Source organism: Nansenia antarctica, assembly GCF_963989245.1.
Source record: "Nansenia antarctica genome assembly, chromosome: 1".
In the NCBI taxonomy this organism is placed as follows: domain Eukaryota; kingdom Metazoa; phylum Chordata; class Actinopteri; order Argentiniformes; family Microstomatidae; genus Nansenia; species Nansenia antarctica.
In genome coordinates this window covers 57,815-82,023 of record NC_137674.1, presented here as the reverse complement: position 1 = coordinate 82,023, position 24,209 = coordinate 57,815, and the positions used below count along the sequence as shown (strand labels likewise).

At 49.0% G+C, this 24,209-nt stretch overlaps 1 long non-coding RNA gene across 1 annotated transcript; it reads left to right on the top strand.

Annotated features, from left to right (window-relative positions):
- Positions 1-400: 400 nt before the first annotated feature.
- Positions 401-23,329, top strand: LOC308157854. The gene is made up of 6 exons (XR_013937458.1): positions 401-538; positions 19,990-20,073; positions 21,369-21,429; positions 21,512-21,562; positions 21,919-23,088; positions 23,206-23,329. It is a non-coding gene; the product is annotated as an uncharacterized lncRNA (long non-coding RNA).
- The last annotated feature ends 880 nt before the right edge of the window (positions 23,330-24,209 follow it).

Here is a 24,209-nt window from a genome sequence, read left to right as displayed (position 1 = left end):
TAAGACAGACAAAAAACTAGTACTATCATTATATCGTTATAAACAGTTCACACGAACAGTTCACACGAACCCCGCGAAGTTATGTGTGTTCTGCAACGTTTTGAACGAGGGAGTTCATAGTCAACACGCTGCCCAGGACATGTGATCAGATTCACTCAGGGAACGACGGCCTCCACGTCCAATCAAATGACTCGGTGACTTGATGACGTTGAACACCAGTGTGCGCATGCGCTCCGGCGCTGCTCTCAGAGCGAGCCAAGTATATCCAGCTGCGGACATCACGCCTATCACCCGGACGCTTGATGGACCATATTTGGTTGGAGCGCGTCATCATACCGCGCCTGCCTATTTGCATATTGCGCCTGCATATTTGCATAGACTACGTCATCGCCTTACGACGGTGGAAACCAAATAAACAAATTTCCAGCAATGGATTCTACAGTTAGGCCCATATATATATTTGGTCACAGACAGAATTTGTGTTATTTTAGCAGGAAACGCTTGCCTCAGGCTGATTCACCAAATGGCTACTATGAAGGTATGTTTTTTTCAAATCATTTATGCAAGTGTAACGATGGTCAAACAGGCAACCTTCTTTTAAGCAATTCTTTTTATTGACCTGCAGAGAAGACATATAAAACACAATTCTTCTCTGTTCTGCAACTCTTGTGAATCCATGAAGATGGCGGCCATGTTCTAGTACCACCGTCTATGTATATTTCACGTCATGATAATTTGTTTACAGAACGAACACAAATTTCCCTCAAACATTACAAATAACAATTACAAACAACATGTGAAGCAACATATAGGGTGTTCACACATATAATTTTGCTTTCACTTTAGATTAAAATAAATATGTCCATCTCACAGAGAATTTCATGAGAAAAACAATGGTCCAAACCCCATGGTTCTATCATGTACGGTTCAAAAGTTATCAAGGTTTACCTCTTTACATACACATGTGAATTCCAGGAATTTATCTCAATAGAATCTAGACCTAACAAGTGGTCACTGCTGTGCAGTAATGGAACACACAAATTATGAAATTCAACTTTATCTTTTAAACTATTCATTTTTATTACACAAAGCTAAATATCATTCTTTTCAGAATTTTAAGACCAATATTAATAGCAGATGACATTTTTTATCGCACAATTAATATCCAAGATGGCGGATTAAATCCAATATGGCTGTCGTTAAGACACTGGATACACCAATTATGAAATTCAAATGTATCTTTTAAACTGTTCATTTTTATTAAATAAACCTATATATCATGTTTTTGAGAATTTTAAGACCAATATTAATAGCAAATATAAACATTTATCACACAATTCATATCCAAGAGGGCAGACTAAATCTAACATGGCCACCATGGCCAAATGTTTTTGTTGTCTTTTGTAAATGCTGTGTTAGGTTTTTGTGTATAAATGCTATGCATACAACTATGCATAATTCAAAAAGAGAGGAATAGTTATGACCAAGAAATTGCATAAATAATCCAGGTCCAGGCACTAAAGGTAGGTAACAAAACATTTATTCAATGGGACGGGGTGTTGGAGGGTGGGGAGTGATCAGAGAAAGTACAAATCGTGGTTTTTAATATCCTTTAAAAGAGGAAAACACCAGTGTTCCTCACAAACATCATACTGGATGTTGAACAGAGTGTTTATGACTTCCTCTGCTTGAGGCTCTTTAAGTCCACAGACTGTTGCTGGAAACCACTCTACCTTCCCATCCTCCTTGCACAGGTGCATGACCCTCCTGCCAACCAACAGCTCAGGCCTTCTACCGAACTCCTCCAGCCATGACATAGCCTGCTGTATTTTCCCCTTCTGCTCTGCCTCTTTTAATTTAAAGAGCATTTTGGCTCTGCAGTCGCTAATTGTGATTTGCTGCTCTTCCCTGGACCTATATACAAGACCGCTGAATGATCTGAGGGACACTGACATTAGCCTCCAAGATGGACATGAGTTTTTTTTTTAGTTCTTCCACAGAGTATTTCCTCTTCTCCCTTGTTTCCTGGAAGAGATGCCTCTCCCCCGCAGAGTTCAGGACGTTTTTTTGAAATCTTATCTGGGCCAGGAGCGCCTCCCTCCACTCACCAGAGCCTATCTCGTTGAGCCGCGACTGCACTTCCTCCTTGGACCATGGCCCCCCCAACTTGGTGACACCTTGTGTCAACTGAATTTTTGTGGTCCGAAGTGCGGCATCTTCAGCTTTTTTTGATTCTATCTTGCTCGCCATCTTCTCCTCCAGAGCCAATTGTAGTGTAGCCTTCTTTTCCTTCATTGACAAAATGAAGGAAGGAACTTGACGCCTTGCCTCATCAAGAACCTTTGTTCTCTCAGCAGGGCTCAGGCTCTCCAGATAATTGCTGGGCTTATTTTGCCACCACATGACCAGCGTCTCCAGGTTGTGATTGGAGATGGAGGGCTTGGAACGGAGCAGGTGGTCAAGCACAGCCAGGTCACACTCACCCAGCATGTTGGTCTTGGGGACTGTGCTTGCCATCTGCTGTACTGGAGTGCTGGGGTGCCAGTGTTTCCCCCCTGGCAGCTGGATGGAAGCCTGCCTCTGTAGCACAACCAGCATCTCCGCGCTAATGAGCTCAATGGCGAGCTGGGTGAAGGCGCTCTCCTCCGCATTCTCCACCTCTCTGAATATCTTTGCCGTCAGCTCGTTGTCAAGGGGCTGCACCGCGAACACTGAACCCCTCTTCATCGCCATGGAGCCATCGATGGACCACACCTGGAGGGAGGAGAGCATCCTTTCAAGATCACTGTTCAGATCTAGGATGTTACCAGGCATCTTCAGGATCCTTTCGAAAGGCTCCATGAGGAGAGCATAGACCAGGCCCATGGCCCTGCACCCGGCCCTGTACAGAGGCTCCTTAATGTCATACCTCACTGACTTTACCAGGTCGTTGTCAGCAGGCCAGTCAGTGAGGAACATAGCAGCATCTTCCCAGTGGAAGTACAGGGCCAGGGCATTTTGAAATGAAATGTTCATTCGGTGGCCATGGTAGGTCACAAGATAGTTTTTTGTCTGCCCTTTGCCTCTCAAAAAAACCTCCCACATGTCGGGTGCCCCAGCAACTGCAGACCCACGCCGTGTGAATAGGGCTGCAGCGGTTCTGATCACTCGTTGTGTCCCTGCCTCCTTACTGTGCAGACTGTGGGGATTGGTGCCCTCAGAGAGTGTGATATCCAGAGCATGGAGAGCACGGGCTGCTGCAGGCTCCATATTCACCAGCAGGTGCATTCGGCACGCAAAGGTCCCCATCTCCACGAGCTGCTGTTGCTGGTCTGTTGAAAGACTAAAAAATATTTAAAAAGCTTTAGATTAGATTAAAGTGTGTAAAATGTGTGTAAAATGTGTTTGCACAAAATAAAACACTACTCACAAGAATCAGAGTTAACAGTTAACTAACTATAATTCTTCTTGTCCTTTTCTAATTTCTTATCAATACTCATTTATTGTTTCTATTAACACACAAAACAAATTGAAGCCTCCTGGTCTTATTTAAATAACTAGCCTAATGCACTGCTATCAAACTCTGGGATTATCTAAAATCACTGCATTATACCTATCAAACGCTGGGATTATTGTTGGCAGTAGCTCTTCCCGAAACTGGGCCAGAAGTCGATTGAAGACCCCGTTGACTGCTGCCTGGTCTGACATCAAGCACTTGATGCTCGACACAAGTGATGCCACGATTACTGACTTCTCCTCCTCAGCTGATGTGATTGCTGCTGCTAGACTGTCTATGCTCTCCTTGAAAGCGGTCAGATAGGTCTCAGCATCTCCTCCTGCTACCTGCCTCAGCCCTAAGGTCAGGTGTTTCCCTGACTTCAGTGACACCTAAAACATACACCGTAACCGCTTTTAAACCTCAATCATGTTTGCCTTAAAGCAAATTCACAATAACAATAAATGCATTTTGTATACTTAAATATATTATATATGTTATGTAAATCCAGAATTGCAATCAATGTATAAATTAGTATAATAATTTACTGCCTGATTTAATTGGAAATAAGTACATGTTGTTTACACACACACACACACACACACACACACACACACACACACACACACACACACACACACACACACTTTAGAGGATTATGGTTATTGTTAGAGGGCTCAATGGCAGTACATACCTGCATGCCTTGGTAATGGCTGTGATTAAATGTGGTGGCATCCTGGTGTAGTGTTGTGCCTGCACCACTCTCCGGATCAAAGTCCTTCAGCATTTCCTCAGCAACCTTACCAATGGACACAATTGATTTTATTATGAATTTGCCATAAACATAATTGTGTTTAAATGGGCAAAACATTTTCAAGAAGTTGAGCAATAGACCAATATCATGTTCAGATATATTTTTACCTGCTTACTCGCCACTATTCTGGCCTCCATCATAATACGACTGCTGAGAAGTGTCTTGCTGGGAAGCCTCTGTGGTACCTTGCCCGTCAGGTTTTTAATTACTGTAGTGAGGACCTTTGGCAGCTTTCGGATGCTCACATTCCCTTCTGTCAGTAGTGTCATGCAGACCTCCCGGATTTCATTTGTGTATCTGCCATTTTCAAATGTGGCAACCTCCTCCCTCTCAGTGCAGTCTATCACAGACTGAAGCTCTCGCTCTCTCCTTTCCAGCTGCTTTACCTCAGCTTCCAGGTGTTGAATGGAGGCCTCTGCCATATATTCAGCCTCATCCCTCTCCCGCCTGGCTTTCGCCACATTCCCTCTCATCACACTCAGCCTCTTCTGAAGGGCCACCTTCTCCTGCTTCCACTTGTCCTGGAGGCTCAACTTCTCAGTGAGCACCTGTATTACTCCCTCTTTCTACTCAAGATCCTCCTTGGATAGCTTAATGGTAGTTTTTAGCCGTTTAATTGTTTTGTCTTTCATGTCCAATGCTCTTTTTCTTGGTAAAGTTGCTTTTACTCTAATTAATTGTTGTAGGCAGAGGTCATACTGTTTGGTCAGATTAGAGTTCTCAAGTTCAAATTGTTCCAATTGTAATTTCAATGATTGTCTGTCCAATGTGGCATCTATGCTGGCCTGCTGATACTGTAATATACTGGTCTGGAATTTGGTCTGACTATCAGCTGCGTTTTCCTCCATGGCTGTGAGCTGTGTTTGTATTTGAGAGACCTGCTCTTCTGATGACTGAAGCTTTCTGCTTAGGGATAGGTTTTCTTTTTTGAGTTGGGTTTCAATTGAATTTGGGGTTCGGGCCTTTGGTGGAAGAAATTCAGATTGCCAAAATAATTGTAGGTCTTTACACTTGTTTTTCTTCATTTTCTTGATTTTAGAGAGGGCATCATCACATTTTTGTCTGAGGCTGTTTGAGTGTCCATATTTATTAGGAACCAATTTAATTATTTCTTCAGTTAATTCTGCTGCAGTCTTCCCGTTTAAACTCTGCTCATAGAGCCAGCCGTTTGTAACGATAGGTGTCACTTGAGGTAACATTTGGAGAGGTGACACTTGAGGTGACACTTGAGGTGCGTTTGTGGCCATAGCTAGACTCTGTAAAAATCAAATATGAACTTATCAAAACAAAGAACCGAAATTAGGCTAGTCAGTACTGTGTGTTACATGGATTACATTTTATGTGGACATAAAACAACATATACACTTATCTAGCGATCTTACTATTAACCCTTCGAAACCGGAGGTTTCACATTCACACAAACAGCGTCTAGCGGGCTAGAGTAGGCTCTCGAAATTACAACCGGAGCGGAGTAGACTGTATTTCTAATCAAAATCCGCTGGATACAAGACAAACATGTAGCTATATGTATATATTTTTAGATAGAAAACAAGTTGAATTGAACAGAAACCCACCGCGAAGATGATCAGACGTCAATAATGATGAGGATCTGTCAAGTGTCTCCTTAAATTTACCACAGGAAAAAATCCTCCAATGAGTGGAGACTGGCGGAAGACCAATAGGAAGTCAAGATGCCTTAGATACAGGTGACACGCCCATTAAAAGGATTACTATTGATCAGAGCCGCGGAAATGACAAGAAAGAGAGCTTGTAAATAGCGGAAAATCACTGGAGATAGGGATTAGAACGGCGCCGCTTAATGCGGCAGTGAGTAGCAACGGTAACATTGAAATTATATTCTTAAAACAATAAGTACAACGAAAACAAGTACACAGAGCTAAAACTATAATACATATGGACATATATGTTGACACATGTAAGACAATATCTTCCAAAAATGTATTTTTAATGGTGATTAAGTAGCGCAACCCTGGCAAAACCCCGTTTTCGCACGTTCTACGACCAGTGGGTGGACTCCCTACAACATACCTGCAGAGAAGACATATAAAACACAATTCTTCTCTGTTCTGCAACTCTTGTGAATCTGCGCGTTCAAAATAACATACAATAAATGTTCTGTTTCACATCATCACAATACATGTAAAAACAACCAGCACAGTACTACACCAACATCTTCACCCTACATTACAAGATTCTCCATACAAACAACAAAACACGAGGAGCATTTTACATAGCGCACATACCCATGAAGATGGCGGCCATGTTCTAGTACCACCGTAAGTACGGCAACAAGAGAAGGACAAAAGAACGCGCAGACCTGCAGTACACCCAAACTCCAATGGGGGGCTCCAACAACAACCAGGGCTGCTCAAGCACGGCGAAACTCATCTACATTCACCACAACTAAACATACATTCCCAACTCTGTTACACCCACCTCCCCTGAATTTCGCCAACCTTGAGCAGCAACTATACATTTAAATACTACTTTTTACTTTTTACACTATTACATAGGGCCGCCAAAGGACAGGACAGCCAACTTGAAAAGTATCCTATAAGGATGAAGTGGAAAGAGAGGTAAACTATCTCTCCAACCAACTACTGGCGGTAGGATGCGTTCTACACCCCACAAGACCCTATTTTTTTTTTCTGTGTAATACTAGCCTTCAAGAGGCCACAACCTCTTATGAAACAATCAGAATAACGAACAAACCTATATGTCATAGGATGTCAGTGTGCACAGTGTATACATGCACTGAACTGAGCTTCGGCTTATCTAACTGTGGAAAGCCTGGAACACTGACCTACAAACAGCTCGAATGTTTGACTTAGTGTCTTGGATAATGTCTTGTCCTGACATAGTATAAATCAATCTGTCAACTGGTTTGATAAGGCGACCAAACTTGGACTTGACCTGTGTGACTGTACTAGGATGTTCACACTGTGTAACAGAAGCTAGAGTATCAGTACGCTGTGTGTCACTAGCATCATCTGTCTGATTTGTGTTACCAGAAACATCAGTACAATCATCAGCGCTAACCACAAATCTAGAATCAGAGTTAATGGACTGATCTACCATTTGCTCCTCAGCCATCTGCTCGGGGACCCTCTGAGGGGCAAACGAGACTGAAGACACTACAGTGTTAGTAGCCTCTGTCCGTGAGTGGTCAGGGAATGGTAACTGGGTGACCCACTCTAGGGTTCTTCCCTTGGGATCCTTGGGCTCTGGAACAGTCAAGGGAACATCCCTCTCCCGAACAGCTCTTCCCCCATACTCCATGTCTTCAACCTCCCCTCCCTCACTCCCAGGACAGGAATCCACTCTCTCCGACTCGAACGCGGTTCCTCTACTCACTTCCCCAGGCAAGGAATCCTGTTCCACTTCCGACACGGACATGTCACTTGGCTCATTTGATGTATGAACAGCAGACAGGGATGAAACTGGGTCAGAGATCACACTCGTATCATACACCGGCAGAAAGTTCACCAACAACAATAGATTACGGTGGACTACCTTCTCTCGTCCAGTGACTGTTATGACACGGGGGCGAGGGAGCTCAAGGACACGACACCGGAGGCAGAATACAGTGTTAGCCCCGTAGGGTATTTATTTATAGTGCAGGTGGGTGGAAACACAGACGATGAGTCCGGAGGTTTCAGCCTGGCGGGCTGGGGGTTTCAACCTGGCGGGATGGCGGTAGTGGTTGGCATGGGCTGTGGAGGAACAGGAAAGCAGGGTAAGTCTCCACGGTAGGCCAGTACATAAGATATCAACGAATCACAAGAATAGGCACAAGAGCAAAGTTCATAACTAATCACAGAGGATACTTGCCAGGTCATTCTTAGGGAAGAACTGACGATGAATGAAGGGAGTCCAGGGTAGATGTAGCCAGAGGGTTAATTGGGAGTGGAGACAGGTGTGTTGGTTTGACTGTGGCTGGATAACCCTCCAATCACCGGGAACGAGCTTCACCTGCGGCGGAGAGCACGCTGTGCTCGAGTTGTGGGGGCGGGTGCTCGAGCTGTGGGGGCGGGGGAGGGCGTGTGTGACGGCCCAGCCGTAACAGGACCCCCCCCCGAGGGGGAGCCTCCTGGCGACCGGCCCGGAGCCTCCGGGTGGGCCCGATAGAAGTCCCTGAGGAGGACTGGGGACATGATCTGGGACCGGGGAATCCAGCTCCGTTCCTCTGGGCCATATCCTTCCCAGTCCACCAGGTACTGGAAACCCCGGCCACAGCGACGAGCCCTGAGGAGCCTCCTTACCGCCCACTGGGGGTGGCCATCCACCAACTGAGGAGGGGGCGGTGCAGGGGCTGGTGGCATCAGGTCGCTGGCGACATGGGGCTTAACCCGGGAGACGTGGAACACCGGGTGGATCCGACGGAGGGAGTGAGGGAGGACCAGCCGGATGGCAGCGGGGTTGATGACCCGGTCGATGGCGTAGGGGCCGATGTATCTCGACGCCAACTTCCGGGAGGGGACATTGAGGGGGAGATCCGCCGTGGAGAGCCAGACCCTCTGGCCCACCTGGTATACCGGAGCTGGAGTGCGACGACGGTTGGCGCTTCGGGTAGTTCGGGCGGTGGCCCGAAGCAAGGCCGAGCGTACGGAGGTCCAGACCCGACGACAGCGAAGGAGGTGTGCCTGGACCGATGGTACCGACGCTTCGCCCTCCTGGGTAGAAAGCAGGGGTGGCTGGTACCCCAAGGAGCACTCGAAGGGGGACCGGCCGGTGGCTTCATTCACCATGGCGTTCAGGGAGTACTCCACCCAGGGTAGGTCCTTGCTCCAGGAGGATGGATGGAGGGAGGACATGCAGCGGAGTGCCGACTCCAGGCTCTGGTTGGCTCTCTCCGCCTGCCCATTGGTCTGGGGATGGTAGCCGGAGGAGAGGCTGGTCGTGGCCCCAATCCCAGAACAGAAGGCCTGCCACACCTTGGATGTGAACTGGGGGCCACGGTCGGAAACCACATCCTGGGGAAGCCCGTAAAGCCGGAAGACGTGGGTGGTGAGTAGCTCCGCCGTCTCCGCCGAGGTCGGTAGCTTTGCCAGAGCTACCAACCGCACGGACTTGGAGAAGCGGTCCACGATGGTGAGGATGACCGTGTTGCCTAGGGACGGGGGAAGGCCGGTCACGAAGTCCATGGCGAGGTGGGACCACGGTCGACCGGGCACGGGTAGAGGCCGCAGCAGTCCTGAAGGCGGCCGGTGGGATGCCTTGCTGCGAGCGCAGGTAGGGCAGGCCGAGATGAACTCCCTGACGTTCGCGGCCATGGTGGACCACCAGAACCGCCGGCGCAGGAAGGACAGTGTGCGTAGGGCCCCAGGATGGCAGGCGAAGCGGCTGGCGTGGCCCCACTGCATCACCTTGGTCCTGACGGCGTCCGGGACGAAGAGACGGCCGGGGGACCCCGGTCGGGGATCTGGCTGGGTGCGCTGTGCAGCTCTGACCACCGCCTCGATCTCCAGGGTGACCACTCCAACGACCCGGGAGGATGGAACGATGGTGTCAGGAGTGGTGGGTTCCTCCTCTGCGGCATGGAGCCGAGAAAGGGAGTCAGCCTTGGCGTTCAGGGAGCCCGGACGGAACGTGAGGTGGAAGTTAAACCGCCCGAGGAACAGGGCCCAGCGTGCCTGACGGGAGTTCAACCGCCTGGCCGACTTGATGTAGGTTAGGTTCTTGTGGTCCGACCAGACGGTGAAGGGGTGCTCTGCGCCCTCCAGCCAGTGCCGCCACTCGTGGAACGCCTCCACCACCGCCAGCAGCTCGCGGTTCCCGATGTCGTAGTTGGCCTCGGCGGAGGTATAACGGCGGGAGTAGAAGGCGCAGGGGTGCACGGTCTGGTCCTCCGATCGTTGAGAGAGCACGCCACCGACGCCCGTGTCTGAGGCGTCCACTTCCACAATGAAGGGCCTAGAGGGGTCTGGGTTGATTAGGACCGGCGCCGAGGTGAAGAGCCTCTTCAGGTCACTGAAGGCAGCGCTGGCTGCTGGTGTCCACGTGAACTGGCGCAGGGGGGAGGTGAGGGCAGTGAGGGGGGCGGCTACCCGGCTGAAGTCCCGGATGAATCGCCGGTAGAAGTTGGCAAAGCCGAGGAATGACTGCAGCTGTTTCCGGGTGGTAGGTTGGCCCCACTCGACGACGGCCCGAGTCTTCTTGGGGTCAGGGCGAGTCAACCCACCCTCCACGATGAGCCCCAGGAATTCCACAGAGTGAGTGTGGAACGAGCACTTCTCAGCCTTAATAAAAAGGCGATTCTCCAGTAGGCGCTGGAGGACTAGGCGGACATGTTGGACATGCTCCTCAGGGTTCCTGGAGAATACTAGGATGTCATCCAGGTAGAGGACGACAAAGATGTCCAGCATGTCCCTGAGGACGTCGTTCATGAGGGCCTGAAAGACGGAGGGGGCGTTAGTGAGACCAAAGGGCATGACAAGGTACTCATAGTGGCCACGGGGGGTCTTGAACGCCGTCTTCCACTCGTCACCCTCACGAATCCGGACCAGATGGTAGGCGTTCCGGAGGTCCAGCTTAGTGAAGATGGTGGCCCCAAGGAGGGGCTCAAAGTTGGAGCTCATGAGGGGGAGAGGATAGGTGTTCCGGACGGTGATGGCATTGAGCTCACGGTAGTCAATGCATGGCCTGAGGGTTCCATCCTTCTTCTTCACGAAGAAAAACCCCGCTGCCACCGGGGAGTGTGATGGACGGATGAGCCCCTCAGCCAGACAGTCGGAGATGTAGGTGTCCATGGCTGCCTTCTCCGGGGGGGCAAGGTTGTAGAGGCGACTGACCGGAAGTTTGTTGCCAGGGCGGAGCTCGACGGCACAGTCGTAGGGCCGGTGAGGCGGCAGGGTGCGAGCACGCTCCTTGCTGAAGGCCTCTCCGAGGTCGTGGTAGACCTCTGGGATGGAGGAGAGGTCAGGGGGAGCCGGAGGCGGTCGCAGAGGCGATGTGGGGGTATGGGCGGCACGGAGGCACCGGGCGTAGCATGCGGTACTCCAGCTCAGGATACGTCCCTCACCATAGCTGACATGGGGAATGTGGAGCTCGAGCCACGGTCGTCCCAGGATGAGCGGGGACTGGGGGGTCTTGAGGATGTAAAACCGGATCTCCTCCACATGGTTCCCAGAGACGGTCAAGGAGAGGGGTGTAGAGCGGTGGGTGAGAGGCCCCAGGCTGTGTCTGTCTAGGGCTGAGACGGAGAGGGGGGTCTCGAGGGCAACGAGGGGAACGGCAGCTGAGCGGGCCAGCTGGGCGTCCATAAAGTTCTCGTCTGCGCCCGAGTCAATAATGGCCTCGACCGTGAGGTTCTGCCCCTGCCAGGAGAGGGTGACAGAGAACCTGGCTGGGCTGATGGTAGGTGGGGATTGAGAGACACGGCTCACCCGGATTCCCCCTTCGGGTGAGCCTGCCCTTTTGATAGGGACGGGCAGGTGTCACGGAGGTGTCCCTTCTCTCCACAGTAGAGGCACAGGCCCTGGACCCTTCTCCTCTCCTTCTCCGCCGTGGTGAGGCGGGCTCGACCAAGCTGCATCGGCTCCTCGCCAGTGCATGGGGTGTAGGTCGACTCCCGTGCGGAGGAGGGGTTGGCTGTGACGATAGGGTCCTGGGGGCGTGGCGAGCTGGTCTGGTAGCGCCCTCTCTCTCTCCGACGCTCCCGGGAGCGCTCGTCAACGTCGATGGCTAGGGCCACTAGTTCGTCCAGGGCGGCGGGTCTGTCCCGGACGAGCTCATCCTTGATGGCCTCACTCAGCCCCTGGCGGAAAGCAGATCGCAGTGCCCTGTCATTCCATCCGCTTCCGGCTGCCAGGGTGCGAAACTCGGTAGAGTAGGCCGCCGCGGTCCGGTTCCCCTGGTGGAGTGACATCAGTCGCGCCCCGACCTCCTGTCCTGCAGTGGGGTGGTCGAAAACCCTCTTGAACTCCGTGAGGAAGGTAGCGTAGTCACCGAACAGGTCAGGGCGGGCGCAGAGGGTGGCCTGGACCCAATTCAGGGCGTCGCCGGTGGTGAGGTTGGTGATGAACGCCACCCGGGCTGCCGGCGACCAGAACTGGCTGGGCTGATGCGAGAACACCAACTCGCACTGGAGGATGAAGCCTCGGAACTGGGCGAAGGCTCCGTCGAAGGGGCGGGGGCTGGCTAGGTGGGGCTCCCGTGGCTGTCCAGTAGGTGGTGCCGGTAGCTGGGCAGGGTCAGGGAGAGCAGGGGGGGGGGCAAAGGCTGCGAGCGCGGCCACCTGTGCTGTAAGCGCTTGGGTCGTAGAGATGAGGTGCTGCATCTGGGTGGCGCGGTGCTCCTGGTTAGCCTCCTGGGTTGTCATGCGAGTGTTCAGGGCCTGGCACGCTGCAGCGGCCGCCTGGAGGAGGTGAGTGTGTTCAGCGAGGATCTGGATAGCCGTCGGGCCGGATCCAGGGGTGGGAGATGGTGCCCGGTCCTTCGTGTCGTCTGAGCCCAATTGCATGGTCAGTTCTTCTGTTATGACACGGGGGCGAGGGAGCTCAAGGACACGACACCGGAGGCAGAATACAGTGTTAGCCCCGTAGGGTATTTATTTATAGTGCAGGTGGGTGGAAACACAGACGATGAGTCCGGAGGTTTCAGCCTGGCGGGCTGGGGGTTTCAACCTGGCGGGATGGCGGTAGTGGTTGGCATGGGCTGTGGAGGAACAGGAAAGCAGGGTAAGTCTCCACGGTAGGCCAGTACATAAGATATCAACGAATCACAAGAATAGGCACAAGAGCAAAGTTCATAACTAATCACAGAGGATACTTGCCAGGTCATTCTTAGGGAAGAACTGACGATGAATGAAGGGAGTCCAGGGTAGATGTAGCCAGAGGGTTAATTGGGAGTGGAGACAGGTGTGTTGGTTTGACTGTGGCTGGATAACCCTCCAATCACCGGGAACGAGCTTCACCTGCGGCGGAGAGCACGCTGTGCTCGAGTTGTGGGGGCGGGTGCTCGAGCTGTGGGGGCGGGGGAGGGCGTGTGTGACGGCCCAGCCGTAACAGTGACAGTGTCTTGTATCCTATATGTGTGAGTCTCAGAGTTCCTATCCACCACAGTGTATACAGTAGACTCCCAACGGTCAGCCACCTTTCTCTTTCCTCTCTCTCTCTTGTTCGCCAACAGCACACGGTCTCCGACATCAATGGTGGGCCCTTTCACTCGTCTGTTGTAGAGCTCTGTGTGACGGTGCTGTTCTTTTATGACATGTTCCTGGGCTATGACCATAGCTTCTCTCAGATCCTTCGTGAGAGACATCACATACTTGTCGTAGCTGACCACAGCTGGATCATTCAGGACTGTCCGGAAGAGTATATCGACAGGGAGACGAGGAGTACGCCCGAACATCAGATAGAAAGGTGCATAGCCAGTTGACTCATGCGCTGTGCTATTGTACATGAACGTCAGAGTTTGCAAACGCCTCGGCCAGTTGATTTTTGCCTCTGGTTCAAGCGCTCGGATCATGTTACCGAGAGTTCTATTGAAACGTTCCACACTACCGTTACCCATCGGGTGATACGGGGTTGTGTGCGACTTTCTGACACCGGAGACTCTGAGCAGCTCACTCACTAGTTGACTCTCGAAGCTAGCTCCCTGGTCGCTATGGATACGTTCTGGGAACCCAAAGACGCAGAAGAACTTGTCCCATAGAACTCTCGCCACCTGTTTGGCTGACTGATCTTTGCAGGGGAATGCCTGGGCCATTCTTGTAAAATGGTCAGTAACAACTAACACATCAACTGACTTGTTCCTTGAGTCCTCCGCTGACCAGAAATCAATGCAAACCAGCTGAAGTGGCCTGGTTGATGTGATACTCTGCAAAGGCGCCCTCGCAGCAGGTTCAACAGTCTTACTGACAATACACCGCTGGCAGTTACGGACGTAGTCTCTTACGTCTCTGTCGAGGTTGAGCCAGAAGAACCTCTGTCTGGCCAAGCCAAGACTCCTGAACTGACCTTGATGGCCGGCATGGTCATGAACACCTCTCAGAACTTCAACTTTCTTAGACTCAGGAACCACATACTGGCGGCGTTTTGACTTCACGACTTGATCCCTCGAGACTCTGTAGAGTATCCCATTGCTCACAACAAGTTTCTCCCAGTGCTTCAGGTACCTCATGACTGTGACTGATTCCTTATCTCTCTCTCTCCTGGAGGGTCTCCGATGTCTCTCCACATAGTACAAGACTCGAGAGAGAGTCCTGTCTCTGAGCTGTTCATCCCGGAGTTCCTTCTCACTGTAAGCAGGAAGTGAGTCCTGACCACCTGGGACTAACTGAGGCAAATGGTGCAAGACTGCTACAGCGCGCGTTCTTGCTCCGACCTCCCACAGATCGTCATATGACTGTAGAACAACAGACACTTCATCCATCTCCATAGACTGAGCGTGGACATGCAGAGGTGATGGGACACTTTGAGCGTAACTCTCTGCCTGGCGTGGAGTGTCACCACTATCATTGGACGACCGGAAGGCGTCCTGTACAGAAGCACTCGACACATCCTGGACTTCGGAGAGGAGATTCTTGTAGGGCTCTTCAAGTAATCTGTGACCGACTCTCTGCTTGACGAAAGGCACACGACTCAAGGCATCAGCGACAACATTCTGTGGGCCTGGCACGTACTTGATGTCGAAGTTATAGCTCGCTAACTTAGCCACCCATCGTTGCTCGCAGCAGTCCAGCTTGGGCTTCGTCATGATATGAGTCAATGGATTATTGTCCGTCCAAACAGTGAAATCATGCCCCTTCAACCAATGGCTGAACTTGTCACAGACACTCCACTTCAAGGCTAGGAATTCCAACCGATGGGCTGGGTAGTTTCTCTGAGACTGAGAGAGGGACTTGCTGGCGAATGCGATTGGCCTCGCTCGGTCTTCACCCTCTTGGATCTGCGACAGGACAGCACCGATGCCATCAAGGGACGCGTCCGTTGACAGCATGAAGGGACGGCTGAAGTCAGGGTGAGCCAGGACAGCCGTCTCAACCAGCGCCGTTTTCAGCTTCTGGAAAGCCTGCTCCGTTTCGGGGGTCCAGTCAGTAACCTTCAACTTCCTGCTTTGTGACCTTTGTTTGGACTGTTTCTCCTTCCCTTTTCTCTTCTGACCCGTCAACAGAGAGAAGAGAGGCTTTGCAATAGCGGAGAAGCTAGGCACAAAGTGCTGGTAATAATTGATCATCCCCAAGAAAGATCTGATTCGTTTCTGTGAGGGGGTTACACCGTCCGCTTCCATCAGGTCAGCACTTGTCATCTTTGCGATGCTCTCAACTTTGCTGGGATCAGTCAACACACCGTTGTCATTAATTATGTGGCCGAGGAATTTGACGGATTTCCGGAGAAAAAAACACTTCTTGGGGGCCAATTTCAGGTTATGACCACGCAGTCTACTGAACACCATCTCCAAGCGTTCCAGAGCTGTCCTCTCATCAGGGGCATACACCAATAAATCATCCAGATAAACCAGTAAGCTCAGATAGTTCTGGTCTCCGAAAATGCTAGTCATCATACGCATGAAGCTCCCAGGACTATTACAGAGGCCCTGCGGGAGGCGATTATACTCATACAAGCCCATAGGTGTTGTAAAGGCAGAGTACTTTCTGTCATCCTCGTGTAGTGGCATGTTATAAAACCCTGAGGTTAGATCCATAGTACTAAACAAGGAGTTACCTCCAAGTGCAGCTAAGCAGTCGGCCTGGTGAGGGAGAGGGTGAGCATCCTTCAGGGTCCTCTTGTTCAGCCAGCGAAAGTCTGTACAGATACGGAGATCTCCGTTCTTTTTCCATACAAGAACCAACGGAGATGCATATTCACTGGTTGACTTCCTGATTATATCTTTCTCCTCCATCTCACTCAGTACTTGGCGCAACTTCTGATACTGACTGGGGGGCACTCGTCTGAATGGGAGCCGGAATGGCCTGTGATCTGAGAGGTGAATGCGATGTATGAAGCCCTTTGCCTCTCCACAATCCAGGTGATGGCGTGAGAAGATGTCCTTGTAGCGCACAACCAGGTCAGCCATCTTGCTTCTACACTGTTCAGACACGTCACAGGAGTGTATGTCGAGCCCACTCAATCCCATGTACTTCAGTTCCTCATCAACAGTGCGGGCCGCATTTTCACTGGACGGGGTTACTTGACAGCAACTGAGTAGTGGGACCTCAGCAGGTCCGGTCTCATCCATGTCCTCGAGCGCAATGCAGGAGAAGACGTCGGCCAATTTAGCATTGCGTCTTACCAAGACGGGCCTGTCGGACGAGTTGATCAGCTTCAATGGAACCCATCCGTCTCCCCACAAAGGAGTAACAACTCTGGCCACCAGAACCCCTCTTGGAGCTGAGCGACACGATGTGGGCTCTGTCATCACAGCGCTACCAGGAGACACAATAGTGGACTTGGGTAGCTTGCCCCACATCAGGTACTCCCGACCAGGCTCAAGACACACGGCTGAGTTGCACCTGACTGTGCCTATCTTGTCAGGTATGACGTCACCTCGCCAACGGTTCAGACCAGCGAGCATCGAGAGAAACTGTTCAGATTCTGGATCGCCAGCAGGACAGGGCGTAGACACAGCCTTCCAGTAGCCATCACATTGCTTATACTGCCGGAGGATATATTTAATAACATTGGTGCCTAGTATCAACTCATCATGCTGGCCTTCAACTACCAGAGTGGGAACCATAATCCTACAGCCATACACCTCCATTTCCACGTTGAAAGCTGACTCAGGCTTGACACGGCGACCACCACAGCCAACAAGCACCACATTTGAACTGAACTGGTTATGCTCTGTAGCAACTCCAACCTCTCTAAGCTTTCCCTCTGCCGTCTTACTCATTGTACAAGCCATAGACCCACTGTCTAGCATAGCATTTAGAGTCACTGTATTACCAACTGTCACAGGTGTGTAGAAAAGGCTGTCACTACCACTAATTGTATGCGTATTCTGATAAACAATATCTTCAGAGTTATCACTTGAGCTTTTGAGAGCTATATACACTGTCTCAGCACTAGATTCGTCCTCACAATGGGAGTTTACTTGGCGACCTATACTTTCTCCCTCTGAATACAGGCCACCTAGTTTCCCTGAGGCTGAGGTGCTCGGGACGACCTGGTGGGACACTCAACTTTTGTGTGACCTGGGGCTAAACAGACAAAGCACAGCTTCTCTGACATGCAGTGTGAGATGGTAGTGTGTCTACTGTCATCACAGACTCGGCAGGCCTTCTCACGGGCGCCACCCTGGTATCTTCCGCCACGAGGAGCACTGTCACGCTGCTGCACTTTCCCCATCATCTGCTCCAGCCTCTCCATAATGCGAGCAAGAATCCTGTCTTCAGATTGCTGAGTGTTCTGGGCCACAGCAGTCGCGGAGGAGGGGCACGGAAGCTGGCCTAAAGCATGGTCCTGGGAAGGAATGAGGGTAGAAGGCGGACACTGTGTGTGGTACACTGGACTATGGGCAGGAGCAGGGGGGTACTGGGTGGAACACTGCTCAGACACAGACTGAATCGAAGGCTCTGGATGAGACTGCACAGTGTGGAGGGCGGTGGCATGGCTCTTCAATGGCACAGAACTACCGGTCCTGCCAGAGGCTCTCAGCTCTCTCTGATAATTATCAATCTTCAACTGTATGTCTCGTGAGCTCCACTCCTCAATAGCCTTGCATTCCAGAATACGGGATAGTCCAGAGTCCGGGCAATGCCTGACAAACATCCGTGCTACCTCTTCACCCACGTTCTCCATCCTCCTACCTTGTCTGCGAAGGCCCTCACCAGCTACATCAGCTGCTTTGTTGATCCTCAACCAGTAGTCTACAGGGTTCTCATTGGGTCTGGGTAGAGTGGCATAGAAATCTGACAACGGGAGGCATGATGACACATCACTGAAGTACTTGAGAAGGATATCATAGATGAGATCAGGGTTCTGCTTCACATCAAGTGTCTGATCGCTACGCAAACCAACCCTCACGACATCCTTTGCCTTACCCATCAGCCTTGCCAGTATCTCCTCAGCCTGTTCATGTATTGGACATTTCTGCTTTCTCAGATAAGCTTTAGACATGTCAATCCAGTCCTGGACTGAACACTTATCAGAACTATCACCTCGGAACATTGGTGGTTCCCTGTCTGATTTTACATTCACAGTAACGCGCGGAACCTCCTGTCTAACAACATTAGGATCCGTTACAGGATCTGGAGGCGATGTGCAGTTGAGGTGTGCACTGCTCATACTACTTGAGTGAACTACACCAGCTGAAATTAACTTGGTTACAATGGACTCGCCAATCTGAGCACCTAGCTGACCCATCATGTCTGAAAGGTGATGAAGAGCTTCAGTGTCATTAACACTGGGTGTGGATGTGGGAGGAGCCTCCCCTGTAAACTGTCCGACAGCAGCACAACCTGGGTCCTGACCTGACCCTGTGCCTCTACCACTGTCAGTAAACAACTGGGAACACCCCACCTCCCTACTATTCAACCCACCGATGACAGCACTGTCTGCTCTGCTCTGACATGCCCCCCATGCACCCCTCCCCATAGGCAACACTTGACTGGCAAAAATCTCATCATTAAAACCTGGCCTCTGAGCCATAGTGGTACAGACTTGCGTTGTGTAATATTACTGAATGAAAAAAATAATAATAACAATAATGTTCCAAAAATATATATAAAGTTACAGCAGGACATAAAAACCAAAACAATCAAAGCACTTTTTAAACTGCTGTACTCACAGACCTCAGACTGAATGACCATTTACTATAATACTCTGACCACACTTGATCTATCACACTAAGACCTGGCATCCACGCAGCATCCACGGAGATCGGCGTTCAGCTGATCTTGAGATCGACGTGTCACGGCACCAGTGTAACGATGGTCAAACAGGCAACCTTCTTTTAAGCAATTCTTTTTATTGACCTGCAGAGAAGACATAAAACACAATTCTTCTCTGTTCTGCAACTCTTGTGAATCCATGAAGATGGCGGCCATGTTCTAGTACCACCGTCTATGTATATTTCACGTCAGGATAATTTGTTTACAGAACGAACACAAATTTCCCTCAAACATTACAAATAACAATTACAAACAACATGTGAAGCAACATACCTGCAGAGAAGACATATAAAACACAATTCTTCTCTGTTCTGCAACTCTTGTGAATCTGCGCGTTCAAAATAACATACAATAAATGTTCTGTTTCACATCATCACAATACATGTAAAAACAACCAGCACAGTACTACACCAACATCTTCACCCTACATTACAAGATTCTCCATACAAACAACAAAACACGAGGAGCATTTTACATAGCGCACATACCCATGAAGATGGCGGCCATGTTCTAGTACCACCGTAAGTACGGCAACAAGAGAAGGACAAAAGAACGCGCAGACCTGCAGTACACCCAAACTCCAATGGGGGGCTCCAACAACAACCAGGGCTGCTCAAGCACGGCGAAACTCATCTACATTCACCACAACTAAACATACATTCCCAACTCTGTTACACCAGAAATGTTTATACTAAGGATAGTTGATTGTTGAAGTGACTGGATGAAAAGGTAATGTTGTGGCTTATATGCCTTGTTGTGATTTTAATAGATAGCTGGAACTCAGCCATATGTTTTACGTACCATTTTCTAGCATTGACTAATTTTAGATGCACTTGAATTCTACAGGGAAAGGAGGTTTTCATTGCTGACCTTCATGTAACCGCAAAGTGGGTCCAGCCCCACAACTGTGATCCCATGAGCCATTTCCCAGTAAGTCAAATGATTGAGCCGGTATTTGAATAAGATAAACAGCTATGTAGACAACATTGTATCCAGCATTACAATTGTCATGCCCTTCATGGGACATCATTAGCTGTGTTGGTCCTAAATACCTTCTTTTTTTTTTACTTGATTTCATCAAGGTAAATTAAATGGTTTCCTAACACTAAGCCAAAAAAAACACTACATGTCTGAGAAAGGACTTCATCAAATGATCATGTAATTCATAATCATGCACACCCCAGTTAAGTGTTGGATACAAATGATAAATGCAGTACATGGTTTTGAACAGGAACATGCTGATCAAAAGGATGCCCTTATCCTTCCACTGTGGGTTCCAGGCCACTTTGTCCTGTGTGTAAGTGTACTATACCCATATATATATATATATACAGAGCATAACTTTATATGCAACATATGACATCCACATCCGCAGCTGCTGGACTGAAAAAAAATCAGGTGTAGTGCTGAGGCACAAATATGTACATTTCAAGCCTGCAAACTGCGACACTTTAAATGAATGTGCAATAACACTATGTGCAATATGACAACCCTAGTCGTCTATCTGTACAGTATAGTACAGTGGATAGTGTACATAGCCTTTATTTACCGTATGTAAACCAGCTCCTTCCCTTCTTGTCTTTTGTAGTTTTTTTTTTTCTTTCCTAGCACCAGGGGAGCCACCCCTCCTAAATTTCGTTGTTTGGTACCTGTACTATAGCAATGACAATAAAGACCATTCATTCATTCATTCATTCATTCATTCATCCACAGTAGTAGATTATAAAGACATACAATGTAGTTGAGCATTTCTCAGCTTTAACCTTCATATGCCATTTGCTTGTGAGTTTGTGTCTATTGTATTACCCCCAAAGTGTCCTTTTTGCTTATTGTCCAGAATGCGTTATTCCCTGTAGGTAATGAGGCCACACCAGAAAGAAATTTTCTTTCTGGATTCGCAGTATTTCAAAACTCCAAGGGGATTCACCTCTGAAGCCTACAGAACACTATTAAGGTTGCCCCAAATATTTTTTGCTCTGGCAGTCACGTTCCCCTGACCTGCCTGACGGTCTCCTGACCTGCCTATGATGACACATTTCCAACACAACGAAAGAGAGACACAGAGAAATCCTCCTCATTGAACTTTTGCAAATAAGCATGATCGACCGACTTGCATGGTGTGAAGTGGTTCTGAAGCAGCAGTGGTACGAATGTTGTTCCTTTTTTCTCTCCTGTAGGAGGTGTGTACTTCTTTGTTTGACTTAGTTTTATTCTTGGTTGCCCAGGGGTGTTGCTGAGAAAATTGTTGCGGGATCCTGGACAGAGAAGACTGGTCTGGATTTGGAGGTATTGTTTGAATGTTACTATCATATTATAGCTATAGTCATAATTACCTACTATTCTCTAACTGTAACTTTTCTTCGTACAGGGGCTTCCGAGGCAGACCAGTGGCAATGACTGTGGTGTCTTCATGATAATGGTGAGTTATGGTAATGCCACCAAGTGATATGGCACACTTGATTGTTCCTTAAAACCATCAAAAAATTTGTAAATGTATGTAACAATGACTGACCACCACTTAGACCTGACCAACATTCTGTTTGTGCATTTGCAAATAAAAAGGTGTGCAATAAAAGGTATTAAGGAACATTCATGTGTGCAGACCTCTCATATCACTTTCCTATGGAGTTATCAGCCATGTACATTTCATTGGATGTGTGTGACTACCTTCTCACTGAGTTATAATGAATGAATGAATGAATGAATGAATGAATGAATGGTCACATGGTAAGCTGTCACATGGTAATCTTGTCTTTGTGTCTTTTCTCATTACAGTATGCCTGGTATTTCGCCATGGAGGCTACCTTTGACTTCAGCATTGTAAGTATTAAGAAAACAAGAACCCATTATATCAATATGCTATAAGACTTTGAATGCAAATTGAGTAACTGCTCTTTCTTTAGGATGACATGTCTCTCCTGAGAAGGTGGTGGTGTATTGTCCTGGTGGAAAACCTTGGGCTGGAAGGGTATGCTGCAGTGCTACAAAAATAATAATTGTATTTGTACATTTATTATCAAGAGGATTTTGGGGTAACACCTGGCCCTACAATTCAACCTTCCGTGAATTCCGTGAAGAGAATGTGTGTTAATTTCAGATTTGGAAGGAAGTTTGCTCACTTTAGTGAGGAAGGCAGAGCGACCCTTCACGACAGTGTCCCACCTGTATTCAGGACCTATTCAAGTCTTAAAAGGAGGCATGCAAGCAACACCATGGTCAGTGCATCTCTCACTAAGTATCTATGACCGTGTGCCTGTTTCTGAATGGGCTACTGCTCCTAAAACACATACTCCATGCAACTTTATGGCACATGCAATATGTTTAGTGGTACTGTGTCATTCTGAATCCAGCCTGGATCTCTTTTTGAAGTAGTTAACCCTTTCATATAAAACATACTGGCAATAATGGTGGACTCTGTACACTGACGAGGACCACGCGTACTTCAAGAGGCCTTACAGCTTTCCTCCTAAAGAATTGGTTAGTGTGAATGAAGTTTATTGCATACAAACATACTATCCACCATTCACAGCTGTACACATAGTCATGCTTATGTGTGTATCCATTTAGGAAAGTGATGTTACCATGGACAAAGATGTCAGAAGCCTGGATAGTGAATCTTTGCCTCATTGGATGTTTCCAGTTGCAGGGCTTTGTGTTTAGAAAACAGACAGAAACAAACTGAAGTTGCTATAGATGTGGTCATTTGCTGCCATTGTAAGGGCAGGCCTGTAATCTCGCCCGGCAGGAAACCAGAACAAATGTGGTTGTGTAGCCCCTCCAATGGTGACATTAGTGTAAATCATCTACATTTTACTATAACTGGTGAACGTGTGGCTTTAATCACGTCATGACACAGGCAACAGTCCACGCCATTGCAGCTGTAAACTGTGTTTCCAATGAGAAAGCCATGGAAATGTATACATGTGGACCACAGTATGACTTGAGGTAAGCTGGAAACATGAGGAGAGTCCTAATACAATTTCCATGACAGTTTGCAACCACTGATGAATGTGAGTTTCTTAAATTATTTATTAATCACTTTATAACATTTTGTCTCAACAGTGAGAAGCAGCTATAGCGCATCTCACAAGATGCGACTCAATGCGCTTCAATCAAGACATCATTGCTGTTTGCACTTTATCGCAAGTGCTCTTTCAACATTGTCTCTATGGTCTTTCAGCTTCCTTTTCTGTTCTTTGCTCAAATTTTCGACCATATAATGGTGAGATACAAATAAAACTTGAATTGATTTGATCACTTGTACACTTTTTTTGGCATTTGTGTTGCAACACACCTGTACATTCTGCACTCTACCCTGTTAGGCCCTTATTTTACTCTAGACAGAAGGGTCTACCACTTGTTATTAATTCCATTTGGTATACCTCATAAACTTTCTTGCATTTCTGGTGTTTGCATTTTACATATTCTAAATATATGCTATCTACATGTCGCACTGGATGGGGTTAGTGCTGTTGACTCATCAGAAAGTAAAGACTAATTCACAGAGTGTATGAAGATTCCAGTAAGGGTTTTGTGAAGGAGCCCTAGTGCTTCGGCGTATGGGTAGTTGTTTTTCCTCTCCACTCCACCAGACTCGGGGCCGAGGGGCTACCCTTTTACCACCCCGAGACCTGGTTGAGGGGCTCACCCGGGCTATATTTCTGGACACCCCTCCAGAAGCCACGTCATCGTCTCGTCATCTAATACCGACAGACCATGCATCCCGTTGGGTGGGTGGTACACCGGGCAATCCAGGATAACATGGTCTGCGGTTTGGTCCTCTGCGCCACACTCGCACGACGCATTTGGGGCCAAGCCCCATCTGTGCATTGATGAGCGGAAACGCCCGACGCCGGTCCGGAGACGATTGAGCCTCACCCAGGATAGCCTTGGCAAGTCCATCCCGAGGGGCTCAGGGCCGGCGACTGGGATGTGGTCGCGGAGTTTGGAGGTGTTAGCCTCCCACTCCGCGCGCCACATATAATCCGCCCATCCTGCCGCACTGATGTTGAGATCTCTGCATTGCTGCCTGAGATCCTGTGCGGCAGGCACAAATGGGTGTCTCG